The following is a 2500-nucleotide window of genomic DNA, read 5'->3' on the forward strand; positions in this document are numbered from 1 at the left end:
AAAAAAATATTATAACTGAATAAATAAATGAATTTATAAAATACAAAAGCTCAATTCTAAAATAGTTTTTTTTTCTGATTTAGAGCGCTGTGTACGTAGAATGTGTAAGTACATTTGAAGATGTACTGAAGATTTGTTAGTATCTCCATATCTTTACATTAGAGACTGTAATCAAATACTTTGTGTTAAATGTTTAATACAGTGTTTGAAGACGAACCGAGAAACTATCATCTAATTTGCCTAACTCAGTGTATGAGCCATCGATGTTGTAATGTGTGTGTGTGTGTGTGTGGTGAAATGGATGCCATTATCTGAAAGTTCACAAAGATGTTTGCTTGATCAATGTTAAAAAGACAGAATCCAATGTTATAAAACAATATTCAATATTTAAAACATAGCTGTCGATGTTTAAAATGCACTTTGATGCTCGGTCAGTCGTCATGCGATTACATCCGCTTATCAGCATGAGAACATTGTATAAACAGACTTCTGTCGTCACGCTAAACTAGAGTTACCTAGAGTTTCACAGACGTGGCAGATCATTTCACCCTTGCATGCGAGAAGTAGAATTAATCATATAATACATAGGTGCACGGTTTCAAATTTAGAAAATTGATATAGCCATGGATATCAGTCGAGTATCAGTTAGCTGATACTTATTTTATAGGCTTGGAAAGATGAGGGGCGGGGTTTGAGTTCATAACATAAAGACCAGAATAAACACTGCAAGACATTCTGTCTGACATTCCAGCGTTTTGATCAATCCATCGTAAATTCACAAGTAATAAATATATCACGCACTACAAAGATTTAATCTCCTTCGAACGAAGGTGATTGACTTTATTAACAAGTGCATTCTTCTCTCTGTAATGAAATGGAATAATTCCGCACTAGATTTTCTCTCCACTGAATCATTTTTGACCCATGCTGCCCTTTCAGCTCTAAGAGGATTTCTACTTAATAACAATATTGTCTTTCTACATAAATTAGTTTAAATTTCATGCGTAGTTGTTCTATTCTTATTGTTTAGTTGTCGCAAAAAAATAATTATAATTAAAACGGGTGTTTACTAACGAAATACAAACCTAACAAGACATGATAGCACGACATCAACGGATAAAATAACTGTTTAGCTAATCGGACCACTTTTATTTTAGGATAGAAATGGAAGACAAAAGGGAATAAAAGAAATACAGTCCATTCTAAGATTTTTGAAGAATTACAATTTCTAATTATTCCAAATATTTAATTAGAATTTATGTTTTTCCATGGCATTAACTCTGGGTTAATGGACGTTTTGTAATCTGTACAAAAGTTGGATAATTAGAAACTCATAGATTAGAATTTTGAGAAAATCTTCGAAAAAGATGTTTATTTTTAATTTCCAATTTTCATTTCTAATAATTAATTCTTAAATGATCAGGCTCGAAAACAAATATTGCATATTTTTAGGTATTTCTTTATTTTCATGGTTTCTTTATGCTTTGTTTTCGTTTTTCAATATTTTAAAATTATCATTAATACTCATTGACACATTTTATTTCTCACTGCTTATAGTTATTCACGTGTGTAACACATTTTAATGTTTTCGGGCTTCATAATAAAATCCCGACGAACACAGAAAAAATCATCAAAAAATAATTGGTAATTTCACAACTATCAATAAATATAATTGATCATCTTACTACCAAAATATAACAGTTTTATTCAGGCGTAAGCGTCTCTTTATGCAAATAATGGCGATCGAGAAAGATAAATAGAAACTAATGTAAATTTTTGGAAACTGGTATTGCTAGTGATATCATGATACCAATAATGATTAATAATCGACCGCATCTCGTTTCCAGGAAGGGAATGGGTGAAGGTTATTGTTTCATACAGAGGACTACTTCTATTGCGAGATACTGGGTTTGAAAAACTATGTTGTACGAAGTGACGAAAGATTATCTGCGACTGCAAATATCCAAAAAGTCACTGATCAAAAAGACGATAATAAAAAAAAAAATACGCCCTTTTAAAGCCTAGCCAGGCTGATGGGCCCGGTTTCCCGGTTTCCATGGCGTATATGTTCCCAAGCTGGATGAGACGCCAGTCCATCACAGCATTACTCATTTTAGCCAGCTGAGTGGACTGGAGCAACGTAAAATGAAGTGCTTTGCCCAAGAACACAACGCGTCGCTCGATCCAGGAATCGAAACCACAATTGTGAAGAGGAAGACGAACGATTTTAAAAACGAGAGTACAAACTTAGGCATGGATTGTGTCGATAAAAGAGTACATTGGCATGTTAGCCAAGTTATTGGAATCAAAGTGTAGAAAAAGTGGTATGGACACGAGTCAGAATCTGTAATGGTGAATAATAATCATAAGATTTTACGAACGTTTCTCAAATGTGATCATAATTTTGGTTTCAAATTTTGGCACAAGGCCAGCAATTTTAGGGAAGCGGGAAAGTCGATAAGATCGACACCAGTGGTCAACTGATACTTCTTTCACAAAT

Source organism: Octopus sinensis, linkage group LG6, assembly GCF_006345805.1.
Source record: "Octopus sinensis linkage group LG6, ASM634580v1, whole genome shotgun sequence".
NCBI lineage: Eukaryota > Metazoa > Mollusca > Cephalopoda > Octopoda > Octopodidae > Octopus > Octopus sinensis.